The 15,503-nt window shown below is 38.2% G+C and overlaps 1 protein-coding gene across 10 annotated transcripts in view; it reads right to left on the reverse strand.

Annotated features, from left to right (window-relative positions):
- RPGRIP1 (RPGR interacting protein 1) overlaps positions 1–15,503 on the reverse strand; it is a 105,171-nt gene that overhangs the window by 36,211 nt on the left and 53,457 nt on the right. The gene's annotated exons all lie outside the window — the stretch shown is intronic.

A 15,503-nucleotide genomic window follows, 5' to 3' on the forward strand; every position in this document is an offset into this window, starting at 1 on the left:
AGAAATCAAAGAGGAAATCAAAAGTACGTAGAGACAAATGAAAATGAAAACATGATGATCCAAAACATATGGGATGCAGCAAAAGCAGTTCTAAGAGGGAAGTTTAGAGTGATACAACCTTATCTCAGGAAACAAGAAAAATCTCAAATAAACAACATAACCTTGTGTCTAAAGGAACTAGAAAAGAACAAACAAAACCCAAAATAGTAGAAGGAAAGAAATCATACAGATCAGAGCAGAAATAAATGAAAGAGACTAAAAAAAAAAAAAAAAAGAACAGATCAATGAAAGTCACAGCTGGTTCTTTAAAAATATAAACAAAATTGATAAAAACTTTAGCCAGACCCTAGAGACACAGATGCAGAGAACAAACGTATGGGGGGAAGCGGGGGTGTGTTGGGGTTGGATGAACTGGGAGATTGGGACTGACATACATACACTAATATGTATAAAATAGATAACTAATAAGAACCTGTTATTTATTTTTTTAAATAAATAAAATAATAAATAAATAAATAAAAATAAAATAATAAATAAATAAAAATAAATAAATAAATTTATTTTAAAAATTAAAAATAAATAAATAAAATAAAATTCAAAACAAACAAACAAAAAACTTTAGCCAGACTCCAAAAGAAAGAAAGGGAGATGGCAAAAATAAATAAAATCAGAAATTAAAAAGGAGAAGTTACAATGGACACACAGAAATACAAAGCATCATAAGAGACTACTACGAACAACTATATATGACTAAAATGGACAACCTAGAAGAAATGGACAAATTCTTAGAAAGGTACAATCTCCCAAGACTTAACCAGGAAGAAATAGAAGATAGAAACAGGCAAATTATGAGTAATGTTGAATCAGTAATTGAAAAATTCCTAACAAACAAACACTTAGAGAAGAGTTAACACTAGGTCCCCAACAGGGACCTACTGTATAGCACAGGGAATGCAGCTCAATATTCTGTAATAACCCAAAAGGGAAAAGAATCTGAAAAAGAAATAGATACATGTATATGCATAACTGAATCATTTTGTTGTACACCTGAAACTAAAACAACATTGTTAATCAACTATGCTCCAATATATTGATAAAAGAAAAATTAAAAAAATAAAGTTATTACAAAATAATGGCTATATTTCTCTGTGCCATACAATATATCCTTGTTGCTTATTTATTTTATACATAGTAGTGTCTCTTAACTTCAACTTAAAAACTTAGCTTTTAATATCAAAAATTGAAATAAATGTACTTCAATACAGGATTAGAAAATGTTTAGGGCTTCCCTGGTGGCGCAGTGGTTGAGAGTCCGCCTGCCGATGCAGGGGACACAGGTTCGTGCCCCGGTCCGGGAAGATCCCACATTCCCTGGAGCGGCTGGGCCCGTGAGCCATGGCCGCTGAGCCTGCGTGTCCGGAGCCTGTGCTCCGCAACGGGAGAGGCCACAACAGTGAGAGGCCCGCGTACAGGGAAAAAAAAAAAAAAAGAAAGAAAATGTTTAAATTAAACAATATACAAGCAGTAATAATAACTTTATAGACATGGAAAAAAGTCTATAATAAAAGAAATTTTAAAAAGGGAATGGATATATGTGTATGTATAACTGAATCACTTTGCTGTACACCTGAAACTAACACATTGTAAATCAACTATATCCCAATATAAAATAAAAGTTAAATTTAAAAAAGAAACAGAAAAAAAAAAGAATAAAACACATAGGAATAAACCTACCTAAGGAGATAAAAGACCTGTGCTTGGAAAACTATAAGAAACCAATGAAAGAAATTGAAGATGATACAAACAGATGGAAAGAAATACCATGTTCTTGGATTGGAAGAATTAATATTGCTAAAATGACCATACTACCCAAGGCAATCTACAGATTCAATGCAATCCCTATCAAAATACCAATGGCATTTTTCACTGAACTAGAAGAAATAATTTTAAAATTTGTATGGAGACACAAAAGACCCCAAATAGCCCAAAAAATCTTGAAAACGAGCAGAGCTGGAGGACTCATGCTCCCTGACTTCAGATTATACTATAAAAGCTACTACAGTCATCAAAGCAATATGGTACTGGCTCAAAAACAGACACATAAAATCAATGGATAGACTAGAGAGTCCAGAAATAAATCCACACACTTACGTTCAATTAATCTATGACAAAGGAGACAAAAATATACAATGGAGAAAAGACAGACTTTGATATGTGGTGCTGAGAAAACTGGACAGCTACAGGTAAATGAGTGAAATTAGAACATTCTCTAACACCATATACAAAAATAAACACAAAATAGATAAAAAACCTAAATGGGGGCTTCCCTGGTGGTGCAGTGGTTAAGAATCCGCCTGCCAACGCAGGGGACCAACCATGTTGGTCCCCTCCAACATGGGTTGGAGCCCTGGTCCAGGAAGACCCCACATGCCCTGGAGCAACTAAGCCCATGTGCCACAACTACTGAGCCCACGTGCCTAGAGCCTGTGCTCCAAAACAAACAGAAGCCACTTCAATGAGAAGCCTGCACACACAACAAAAAGTAGCCCCCACTTGACACAACTAGAGAAAGCCCATGTGCAGCAATGGAGACCCAACACAGCCAAAATAAGGAAAAAAAAACCTACATGGAAGACCAAAAGCATAAAACTCTCAGAGGAAAACAGGCAGAATATTCTTTAACATAAATCATAGCAATAATTTTTTATATCTGTCTCCTAAAGCAAAGGAAATCAAATAAAAAGTAAACAAATGGGACCTAATTAAACTTAAAAGCTTTTGCACAGCAAGGGAAACCATTGACAAAATGAAAAAACCTGCTGAATAAGACAATATATTTGCAAATGACATGAACAATAAGAGGTTTATATCCACAACATATAAACAGCTAATACAACTCAACATAAAAAAAATCCAATTTAAAAATGTGCAGGGACCTCCCTGGTGGTGCAGTGGTTAAGAATCCACCTGCCAATGCAGGGGACACGGGTTCAAGCCCTGGTCTGGGAAGATCCCACATGGTCTGGAGCAACTGAGCCCATGCACCATAACTACTGAGCCTGTGCACCACAACTACTGAAGCTTGTGTGCCCTAGAGCCCATGTGCTGCAACTACGGAGCTCTCATACTTCAACTACTGAAGACCGTACACTCTAGGGCCTGCGTGCTGCAACTACTGAGCCCCTGTGCTGCAACTACGGAAGCATGCACACCTAGAGCCCATGTTCCACAACACGGGAAGCCACTGCAGTGAGAAGCCTGTGCACAGCAAGGAAGAGTAGCCCCTGCCTGCTGCAACTAGAGAGAGACCACATGCAGCAACAAAGACCCAACACAGCCAAAAAAAAAAAAAGTGCAGAAGAAGTGAATAGACACTTTTCCAAAGAGGAAATGCAGATGGCCAACACATGAAAAGATTTTCAACATTGTTAACCATCATGAAAATGCAAATCAAAGCCACAACTAGATAGCATCTCACACCAGTTAGAATGGCTATCATCAAAAAGAACACAAATAACAAATGTTTGTGAGGATGTGGAGAAAAGGGAACCCTTGTACACTGTTGGTGGGAATGTAAATTGGTGCAGCCACTATGGAAAACAGTATGGAGGTTCCTTAAAAAACCAAAAATAGAGTTGCCATATGATCCAGCAATCCCACTCCTGGGCATATACCCAGAGAAAACTATAATTCAAAAGGATAGGGCTTCCCTGGTGGCACAGTGGTTGAGAATCCGCCTGCCGATGCAGGGGACACGGGTTCGTGCCCCGGTCCGGGAAGATCCCACATTCCCCGGAGCGGCTGGGCCCGTGAGCCATGGCCGCTGAGCCTGCGCGTCCGGAGCCTGTGCTCCGCAACAGGAGAGGCATGGGAGAGGCCACAACAGTGAGAGGCCCGTGTACCACCAAAAAACAAACAAAACAAACAAACAAAAACAAACAAAAGGATACATGCACCCCAATGTTCACAGCAGCATTATTTACAATTGCCAAGATATGGAAGCAACCTAAGTGCCCATCAACAGATGAGTGGATGAAGAAGATGCTGTATATATATATACAGTGGAATACTACACAGCCATAAAAAAACAATGAGATGTTTCCATTTGCAGCAACAAGGAAGGACCTAGAGAATACTATGCTTAGTAAAATAAGTCAGACAAAGACAAACCCTGTATATCACTTATATATGAAATCTAAAAAATACGACAAACTAGTCAATAAACAAAAAAGAAGCAACTCACAGATATAGAGAACAAACTAGTGGAGAGAGGAAAGGGATTGGTGCTAGTAAGAGGTACAAATTATTATGTATGAAATAAGTTACAAGGTTATGTTATACAATACAGGGAATATAGCCAATATTTTATAATAACTATAAATGGAGTATAGCCTTTAAAAATTGTGAATGACGACATTTACTCCTCTAACTTATATAGTACTGTATATTAACTATACTTCAATTTTTAAAAAAGCACAATGAGAGAGGAGGATAAACATGGCAATGTAGGAGGACGTGGAGATCACCTTTCCCCACAAATACATCAAAAATATTTAAATGTACAGGTCATAATTAAAGAACCAATGTTGATATATTAAAAAGAAAATACACAGGGCTTCCCTGGTGGTGCAGTGGTTAAGAGTCCGCCTGCCAATGCAGGGGACACAGGTTCATGCCCTGGTCTGGGAAGATCCCACATGCCGAGGAGCGGCTAGGCTTGTGAGCCATGGCCTCTGAGCCTGTGCGTCCAGAGCCTGTGCTCTGCAAAGGGAGAGGCCATAACAGTGAGAGGCCTGCGTACCGCAAAAAAAAAAAGAAAAAAAAAAGAAAATACAGGGCTTCCCTGCTGGCGCAGTAGTTAAGAATCCGCCTGCCAATGCAGGAGACATGGGTTTGAGCCCTGGTCCGGGAAGATCCCACATGCCGCAGAGCAACTAAGCCCATGAGCCACAACTACTGAGCCTGTGCTCTACAGCCTGTGAGCCACAAACTACTGAGCCCGCGTGCCACAACTACTGAAGCCTGTGTGCCTAGAGCCTGTGCTCCACAGCAAGAGAAGCCACCACAATGAGAAGCCCGCACACTGCAACAAAGAATAGCCCCCGCTCACCACTAGAGAAAGCCCGTGTGCAGCAATGAAGACTCAACATAGCCAAAAATAAATTAATTAATTTTTAAAAAAGAAAGAAAGAAAATACATCTAAATATGAAACAATTTTCACAGAAAACCAACTGGAAACTGCCAGAAGATCTCTTATAGAAACAAGCTGCAAGAAAGATCTCCATGTAACCAGGTAGGATAGGGGAAAAAAAAAAAAAAAAAAGAAAGGTGTCAGGATGGGACTGGTGCCCCTGGGAGTGATATGTGATGGAGGGAATGTCCACATGGGCTGGCCTTGGCCTGGGGAGACTTCTTGCCTGCTGAGAGGTCCACTGGGACAGACAGAGGGCTGGAGGGGCTTAGACTCCGTTTGCAAGGACTCTGCTTATGCTGGCTTGCTAGCAATCAGGATGGAGAAAGACCAGGGCTGATGGCTGCTGCCTTGTCACACTTCCCTGACCAAATCGTGTGCTGGGAGGGCTGCTAGTACATGCAGCAGCTGGGTGCTGAATCTCAGACAGATGGACCCTGGGAGAGGACTTGGTCTAGCTGTGCAGAGACAGCCCAGAGGGCCTTGGGTGTGGTCCAGGCAGAACCCTGGAGGTGATTATCAGCACACTGATGGTGGGGGTGGGTCTGGACATAGTGGACTTTGTTGGCATGCACACTGGGTGGTGCCACAGAAACGAATGTCTTGGGTGGAGAGCCCCTGCGGAGGAGTAGGCAGCAGTTGTTTCTTGGCAGTAGTGCTCCAGCTCCGTTTACCCCACACAGAAGCTTAGAGCCGGCTCTGGGGCAGACAGGCCCTGGGAGAGGCCTGCTACAGAGGCAGCCCAGGTTGCAGGTGGCAGCACAACCAACTCGATTCCTGCAGCCACAGTGCCTTGGTCCCCAGCACCAGCCCACTCCACACCACTAAGTCTGGTACAAATGCAACAGAGAAAGGGTTGTGACCTGGGGTTGATTCTGGTCAGAATCATGGATGCCTGCACCAGTGGGACATAGGTTTGCTGTGACCGCATGGGCTTTACATGCTTCGGTGGTCACCTCCTTTGGGGCAGGGCACACACTCAAGGGCAACGGACCTTATCGAATACGACCCTCAGGGCTTCTACTCCAACAACTGAGGAGTGGACCCTACCCCTGCCAGGGCTGTCACAACCATGGAAAAAAGAGGAGGCCCCACCCAAAATCCAGGGGAGGCTCTGGACACCACAACACAAATCCCACCCCCTATTAAAAGGATAATGGCCAACACACTCTGAAGAAAGATGTGGCTAGCATCCATACAAAAACCAGCCCTCACAACAAAAATACTGGACTCACACAGTCTACACACAGATGCTCCCACAAATAAAGATTCCTTCAAGACCACAGTAGATAACTGTTTCTCCTAAATTCATAGAGACAGAGAAAGTTAAGTAAAATGAAAAAGAAGAGAAACTACTCCCAATTAAAAGAACAAGAAAAATCCCATGAAAGAACAAATAATGAAACAGATCTCACCAGTCTATTAGACACTGAGTTCAAAAAGGAGGTAATAATTGTGTTAAAGGAATTAAGAAAGATTATTAATAGCAATGCAGATCATTATAACAAGGAACTAGAAACTATAAAGAGGAACCAATCAAAATAAGACAACTCAATTGCCAACATAAAAAACAATATAAAAGCAATGAATAGCAGACTAAATAACGCAGAAGGAATAAGCGATCTAGAAGACAGAATAATGTCTTCTAGACATTAGACATGAAAGCAACATATGAGATATATGGGATCATTCAAAGCATACCAAACTACACATAATAGGGGTTCCAGAAGGGGAAGAGAGAGAGAAGGGGATCAAAAATGTATTTGAAGAAATTCTGGCTGAAAATTTCCCAAACCTAAAGAAGGAAACAGATATCCAGGTATGGGAAGCACAGAGGTTCCCAAACAAGATGAACCCAAAAAGATCCAGACCAAGACATATTATAATTAAAATAGCAAAAATTAAAAATAAAGAGAGGATTCTAAAGCCAGCAAGAGAAAAACAAAGTCAGTTACAGGGGAACCCCCATTAAGGATATCAGCTGATTTCTCTGCAGAAACTGTGGGCCAGAAGGAAGTGGTATGATATATTAATAATCCTGAAAGGGAAAAACTTGCAACCTAGATACTCTACCCTGCAAGATTATCATTTAGAACAGAAGGAGGAAGACAGAATTTCTCAGACAAGAAAAAACTAAAGAATACAGCAATACTAGACCTACCCTAAAGAAATATTTAAGGGTCTTCTCTAAATAGAAAAGAAGCAAGACTCTATAGGAAAGGGAAAATCACAATAGAAAAGGCAAATATATAAAAGGATTGAAGATCACTTAAATAAACCAGTACATAGACTAAAAACAATCAAAAATTTTTTGTAAAAGTGATTATAACTCTAAATAACAGTAAAAGGATAAACATGAAGATGTAAAATAGGACATCAGAATCACAAAATGTGGTGGAGGGGAGTATAAAAATGTAGCTCTTCCAGAATGTATTCGAACTTCTTGGACTATCAGTTTAAAACAAATAGATGTAGTTATGGGTCAACATACTGGAAAACCAGGGTGACCACAAATCTAAAACATACAATAGATTCACACAAAAATAAAAAGAAAAGAACTCAAGCATAATACAAAAGAAAACCATCAAACTACAAAATGAAAAACAAAAATAAGAAGAAATCAATAAAGAAGAACTGCAAAATCAACTGGAAAGCAAGGTTTTAAATGGCAATAAATAGGTATCTATCAGTAATTACTTTAAATATCAATGGACTAAATGCTCCAATCAAAAGACATACAGTGGCAGACTGGATAAGAAAAACAAGAACCTACAATATGCTGTCTACAAGAGATTTACTTCAGGGTGAAACACACATAGGCTGAAATTGAGCGGATGATAAAAGGTATTTCATGCAAATAAAAATAACAAGATGGGGTTAGCAATACTTACTTCAGACAAAAGAGACTTTGAAACAAGGTCCATAAAGAAAAACATAGAGGGACATTATAATAATAATAAAGGGATAAATACAAGAAGAGGATATGACGCTCATTATCATATATACACCCAACACAGGAGCACCTAAATATATAAAACAGATACTAACAGAGATAAAGGAAGAAATGAGTACAATAATAGTAGGAGAGTTAACACCTCACTGACATCAATGGACAGATCATCCAGACAGAAAATCAATAAAGCAACAGAAGTTCTACATGACACAACAGACCAGTTGATTTAACTGATATCTACAGGACACTACATCTAAAAGAAAAAACCCAGAATACATATTCTATTCAAGTGTGCATTGAACATTCTCTAGGATAGACCACATACTAGGTCACAAAACAAGCCTCAACAAATTTAAGAAGGTAGAAATTATTTCAAGCATCTTTTCTGACCACAAGGGTATGAAACTAGAAATCAATCACAGAAAGAAAAACAGGAAAAGAGTAAATACATGGAGACTAAACAACATGCTACTAAAAAACCAGTGGGTGAACAATGACATCAAAGAGGAAAACAGAAGACATCAAGACTATGACAATGAAAACACAACCTTACAAAATCTACAGGAGGCAGCAAAAGCAGTTCTAAGATGCAAGTTCATAGTGATACAGACCTTCCTCAAGGACAAGAAACATTTCAAATAAACAAACCTAACCTACCACCTAAAAGAATTAGAATATGAAGAAAAAACAAAAGGTAAAGTCAGTAGAGGGAAGGAAATAATACAGATCAGAGAGAAAACAAGTAAAATAGAAATTTTAAAACCAATAGAAAAAAATCAGTAAAACCAAGAACTGGTTTTTTTAAAGATAGATAAAATCAAGAAACTTCTAGCCAGCCTCACCAAGAAGAAAAAAGAGGACCCAAATAAACAAAATGAGAAATGAATAAGGAGAAATAACAACTGATACTGCAGAAATACAAAAAATCATAAGAGATGACTATGAACAGTTATATGCCAACAAGTTGGACACCTAGAAGAAATGGACAAGTTTCTAGAAACATACAGCCTGACAAAATTGAGTCAAGAACAAACAGATAACTTGAACAGACTGAACAATAGAAGTGAAATAGAATCTGTAATAATAATGTTTAAAACTCCCTGCAAACGAAAGTCCAGGACTGGATGGCGTCACTGGGGAATTCTACCAAACATAAAAAGAACTTACACCTATCCTTCTCAAACTATCCAAATAATTGAAGAGGAGGGAACACTCCCAACTTCCTTCTAAGAAGCCACCATCACCCTGACACCAAAACCAGACAAAGACGCTACAAAAAAGGAAAATTACAGGCCAATATCTTTGATGAATATAGATGCAAAAATCCTCAACAAAATACTAGCAAACAGAATCCAACAACACATTAAAAGGATCATACATCATGATCAAGTTGGATTCATTCCAGGGCCACAATGACAGTTCAAAATACACAAATCAACCAATGTGATACACCACATTAATAAAAATAAAGACAAAAACCACATGATTATCTCAATAGGTGAAGAAAAAGCATTTGATAAAATTCAATATTCATTCATGATAAAAACTCTCACCAAAGTGGATATGAAGGGACCATATCTCAACATAATAAAAGCCATTTATGACAAACCCATAGCCAACATAATATTCAACAGTGAAAAGCTGAAAGTCTTCCTGCTGAGTTCAGGAACAAGACAAGGATGCCCACTCTCACCACTTCTATTCAACATAGAAATAGAAGTCCTAGCCACAGCAATCAGACAAGAAAAAGAAATAAAAGGTATCCAATTACCTGGAGTCTGTCATACAGAGTGAAGTAAGTCAGGAGGAGAAAAACAAATACCGTATGCTAACACATATATATGGAATCTAAGAAAAAAAAAAGGTATCTAATTTAGAAGGGATGAGGTAAAACTGTCACTATTTGCAGATGACATAATACTCTATATAGAGAACCCTAAGGTCTCCACACAAAAACTATTAGAGCTAATAAATAAATTCAGCAAGGTAATAGGATATAAGATTAATATATAGAAATCTGTAGCATTTTTTTACACTAACAATGAGACATCAGAAAGAGAAAGTTAAAAAAAGAAATCCTGTTTAAAATCATGTTAGGGCTTCCCTGGTGGCACAGTGGTTGAGAATCCGCCTGCCGATGCAGGGGACACGGGTTTGTGCCCCGGTCCGGGAAGATCCCACATGCCGCGGAGCAGCTGGGCCCGTGAGCCATGGCCGCTGAGCCTGCGTGTCCGGAGCCTGTGCTCCACAACAGGAGAGGCCACAACAGTGAGAGGCCCGCGTACCACAAAAAATAAATAAATAAATAAATAAATAAAAATAAATAAAATCATGTTAAAAAAATAAAATACCTAGGAATAAACTTAACCAAGGAGGTTAGATATCTATATGCTGAAAACTATGAAATACTGATAAAGGAAACTGAAGATGATTCAAGAAATGGAAAGATAGTCCATGATCTTGGATTGGAAGAATTAATATTGTTGAAATGGCCATACTACCCAAAGCAATCTACAGATTTAATGTAATCCCTACCAATATACCCATGACATTTTTGACAAAACTAGAACAAATAATCCTAAAATTTATAGAGAACCACAAAAGACCGAGAATTGCCAAGGCAATCCTCTGGAAAAAGAACAAAGCTGGAGGCAGAACCCTTCCACACTTCAGACAATACTACAAAACTACAGTAATCAAAACAGTGTGGTACTGGCACAGAAACAGACATATAGACCAAAGGAACAGAACAGAGAGCTCAAAAATAAACCCACACAACTACATGCAATTAATCTATGACAAAGGAGGCAAGAATATACAATGGAGAAAAGATAGTCTCTTCAACAAGTGGTGTTGGGAAAGCTGGACAGCTACGCATATATCAATGAAATTACAACACTCCCTCATATCATACACAAAAATAAACTCAAAATGGTTTAAAGACCTACATTTAAGACATGACACTATAAAACTCCTAGAAGAGAACTTAGGTAAAACATCCTCTGACATAAATCAAAGCAATAGTTTTTTTAGATCAGTCTCCGAAGGCAAAAGAAATATAAGCAAAAAGATAAAAATGAGATCTAATCAAACTTAAAAGATTTTGCATAGCAAAGGAAACCATCAGCAAAATGAAAAGACAACCTACTGAATGGGAGAAAATTTTACAAAATGATGTGATGGATAAGGGATTAATATCCAAAATACAGAAACAGCTCATAGAACTCAATATCAAAAAAACCAAACAACACAATGAAAAAATGGACAGAAGGGACTTTCCTGGTGGTCCAGTGGGTGAGACTGTGCTCCCAATGCAAGTGGAACCCAATCAATCCCTGGTTCCCCAACCAGGGATCGACCGAGTTTGATCCCTGGTCGGCGAACTAGATCCCGCATGTATGCCTCAACTAAGAGTCCGCATGTCACAACTAAGAAGTCTGCATGCCACAACTAGAGATCCTGTGTGCCGCAACTAAGACCCAGAACAGCCAAAATAAATAAATAAACATTTTTTTTTAATGGGCAAAAGACCTAAATAGCCATTTCTCCAAAGAAGACATACAGATGGCAAACAGGCACATGGAAAGATGCTCAACATCACTAATTATTAGAGAAATGCAAATAAAACCACACTGAGGTATCACCTCACAGTGGTCAGAATGGCTATCATTAAAAATTCTACCAATAATAAATGTTGGAGAGGGTGTGGTGAAAACGGAACCCTCCTACACTATTGGTGGGAATGTAAATTGGTAAAACCACTATGGAGAACAGTATGAAGTTCCTTAAGAAACTAAAAATAGAGCTCCTATATGATGCAGCAATCTCACTCCTGGGCATATATCCTGAAAAGATGAAAACTCTAATTTTAAGGGAAATGCACCCCAATGTTCATAGCAGCACTCTTTCCGATAGCCAAGACATGGAAACAACCCAAGTACCCATCAACTGATGAATGGATAAAGAAAATGTGTCATTTATACACACACACACACACACACACACACAATGGAATATTGCTGAGCCACAGAAAGAAATGAAATATTGCCATTTGCAGCAACATGGATGGACCTAGAGAATATCATATTAAGTGAAATAAGTCTGACAGAGAAAGACAAATAATATATGATATCACTTATACATGGAATCTAAAAAATAATACAAATGAATCTATATACAAAAGAGAAACAGACTCACAGACATAGAAAACAAAGTTATGTTTACCAAGGATAAAAGGCAATAGGGGGGGCTTCCCTGGTGGCGCAGTGGTTGAGAATCCGCCTGCCGATGTAGGGGACGCGGGTTCGTGCCCCGGTCTGGGAAGATCCCACATACCACGGAGCGGCTGGGCCCGTGAGCCATGGCCGCGGAGCCTGCACGTCTGGAGCCTGCGCTCCGCAAAGGGAGAGGCCACAACAGTGAGAGGCCCACATATAGAAAAAAAAAAAAAAAGGCAATAGGGGAGGGAAATTAGGAGTATGGGATTAAAAGATACAAACTATATACTATACATCAAATAGATAAGCAACAAGGATTTACTATATAGCACAGGGAACTATATTCAATATCTTGTAATAACCTATAATGGAAAATAATCTGAAAAAGTACATATATAAGTGACTCACTTTGCTATACACCTGAAACTATCACAGTATTGTAAAACCAACTATACTTCAATTTTAAAAAACATGAGATATCACCTAACGCCTGTCAGAAGGGTTATCATCAAAAAGAACACAAATCATAAATGTTGGTGAGGATGTGGAGAAATGGGAACCCTCGCACATTGTCAGTGGGAATGTAAATTGGTGCAGCCAATGTGGAAAACAGTATGGAGGTTTCTTAAAAAACTAAAAATAGGACTACCATATGACTCAACGATTCCACTCCTGCATATATATCCAAAAAACACCCACCATAAAACACTAATTGTAAAGATACATGCACCCCAATATTCATAGCAGCATTATTTACAATTGCCAAGATATGGAAGAAACCAAAGTGTCCATCAACAGATGAATGGATAAAGAAGATATATATATATATATATATATATATGTATATAAAATATAAAATGGAATATGACTCAGCCATAAAAAAGAATGAAATTTTGCCATTTGTAGCAACATGGGTGGACTTGGAGGGTATTATGCTAAGTTAAATAAGTTAGAAAAAGACATACTATATGATATCACATATGTGGAATCTAAAAAATAAAACAAACTAGTGAATACAACAGAAAAGAAACAGACTTGCAGATATATTGAACAAGCTAGTGGTTACCAATGGGGAGTGGGAAGTGGGGAGGGGCAAGGTAGAGGTAGAGGATTCAGAGGTACCAACTACTATGTATAAAATAAATAAGCTACAAGAATATATTTTACATCACAGGGAACATAGTCATATTTTATAATAACTAAATTGAGTATAACCTTTTACTATTGTGAGTCACTATGCTGTAAATCTATAAAAATTGCCCCGATCTGGACACTCAGATTAAAGATTGATGAATCTGATGTTCAAATCCAGAATCTGCCGAAACAAAACGAAGAAAGCAACCCACAACTGACTATTGAGAGTGACAGTTGAGATCCCAGAAAAAACAGACCTTCTTTTCATTACTTCATTTTTAAAAAAATTAATTTATTTATTTTTGGCTGCATTGGGTCTTCATGGCTGTGCGCGGGCTTTCTCTAGTTGTGGCGAGCAGGGGCTACTCTTCATTGCATTGCGCGGGCTTCTCACTGCGGTGGCTTCTCTTGTTGTGGAACACAGGCTATAGGCGTGCAGGCTTCAGTAGTTGTGGCTCACGGGCTCTAGAGCACAGGCTCAGTAGTTATCGTGCACAGGCTTAGTTGCTCCAAGGGATGTGGGATCTTCCCAGACCAGGGATTGAACCCGTGTCCCCTGCATTGGCAGGTGATTCTCAACCACTGTGCCACCAGGGAAGCCCATGACTTCATTTTTTGAATAAAGATATGATTTATATATATATTACTTTAAATATTGCCTCTGTCCCCTTTTTTGTCTTCTCTTACATTTTATTGAATATAGGACCACCTCATTTTATCCTTTACGTCTCTTTTCTCTTTTCTGTAGGGTCATTCATTCTACAAAAAAGTAATAGGTCTTCAAGGTTTTGGTGAACTTCATATGAGCTCTCTCAGTGATGTTAGTTACTGGGTCAGATGTTAGACTTGGTTGTGCTTCTGTCTTACATAAAACATGTACATGTACAAGTCACTTAACCTTGTTATGGATGGAATGTCTGTATCTTAAGTATTTGAAAAGAAATAAAGGTAAAATCTTTCATTAAAAAAGAAAAAGACAACCAGAAATTCATTCTCTCACAGGTCTGGAGGCTAGACATCCACAATCAAATCTGTGCTCACTCCAAAGGCTCCAGAAGACAATCTGTCTTTTCCCTTTTTCCTTGTCTTTTCCAGCTTCTGGGAGCTTCAGGCATTCCTCGGCTTGTGGCCACATCACTCCAATCTCTGACTATATGGTCATGTTGCTTCCTCCTCATCTGCCTGTGTCTCTAATAAGAACACTTTCATTGGATTTAGAGTCTACTCAGATAATTCAAGATAATCTCATCTCAAGATCTTTAATTACACCTGCAAAGGCTTTTTTCAAATAAGTAACATTTACAGGTTCTGAGGTTTAGGATATGAACATATCTTTTTGGAGGTCACCAATGAACCCATTAGATTATTTATTTAAATTATGAATATATTTTAAACCCACAAGCTAATATTTTTGCTTTACACAGTCATTTAAAATTAACCTATAATCTTTGCTTTTCATTCCTTGTTGCATCTTTGTGTTTCCTTCTGGGATAATTTTCCTTCAGCCTAAAGAAAAAACTAAGTTTTCTTTAAAATGTAGCTTTGGAGCAAACTCTCCATTTTGATTTGTCTTTAAATGTCTATTGTGTTTTAATTCTGAAGGATCTTTTTGTTGTGTAGAGAATTCTTGATTGGTACTTAGTTATTTTCTTTTAGCACACTGAAATTATCTTGCCACTGGTTTCTGACTACAGTTGTCACTCTTGGTATGTCATTGTCCATCTTACTGATGCACCCATGACCATCTTTCTTTTAAATGGATACTTTTGGTATTTTCACTTTGATTTTATTTTCTGAAATTTTACTCTGATATATCTAGATTTTGATTCATTTTTACTTATCCTGCTTGAGTTTCATTTCATTGAATATTAATACCTTTTATTTAGTTCTGGAAAACTCTAAGTCATTATCACTTTCAATATTGCCTGTGTCCCCCTTCTTTATCTACTTCTAGATTTAATTAAGTGTAGCTTAGACTTCCTCATTTTCTCTCTTTTCTCCTCTTTA

This window comes from Kogia breviceps, chromosome 3, assembly GCF_026419965.1.
Source record: "Kogia breviceps isolate mKogBre1 chromosome 3, mKogBre1 haplotype 1, whole genome shotgun sequence".
Classification (NCBI taxonomy): Eukaryota; Metazoa; Chordata; class Mammalia; order Artiodactyla; family Physeteridae; genus Kogia; species Kogia breviceps.